Source organism: Triticum dicoccoides, chromosome 1B, assembly GCF_002162155.2.
Source record: "Triticum dicoccoides isolate Atlit2015 ecotype Zavitan chromosome 1B, WEW_v2.0, whole genome shotgun sequence".
Classification (NCBI taxonomy): domain Eukaryota; kingdom Viridiplantae; phylum Streptophyta; class Magnoliopsida; order Poales; family Poaceae; genus Triticum; species Triticum dicoccoides.
Genome location: NC_041381.1, coordinates 3,547,978 through 3,548,460, shown reverse-complemented (window position 1 = coordinate 3,548,460; position 483 = coordinate 3,547,978).

Sequence of the window (483 nt, the reverse complement as noted above, 5' to 3'; positions counted from 1 at the left end):
TCTTTTGTATTGCACGCGTATTGGAGTTGTGGCCCATCTCCTAGTCTTGTATAGTTGAGGTTGAGGCCTTCCCTTGTATTATCATCATTGTATTGCAAATCATCTGTTTACAAAATTGTGTATGTGTTAGATGTAAATTGTGTATCTATTACAATGCCGGTTATATATCAAATTTAATTGTTTACTTTTCTGAATCACTAGTTAATTTGAAGAAATTGGTTAATGTTATAATTAAGCATATGTATATATGATACATGCATGATCGTTTATTTGTTAGCAACATTAATTTAAAAAAACTAGTGGCAAATGCTAGTTAGTTTCTTAATTAATTATTAGAAAGTTTGCTATAGATATATTTGCAAGTGCTTACTATTGGTGCAAAATATGTAGCCCTTTCCCGATCTAGTCTTGGCCATGGGCTATCCCGTCCTCCCGCGATGAGGTCACCCCTCCCGCTTCAGATTCAGGTGTGCTCTCTGCACA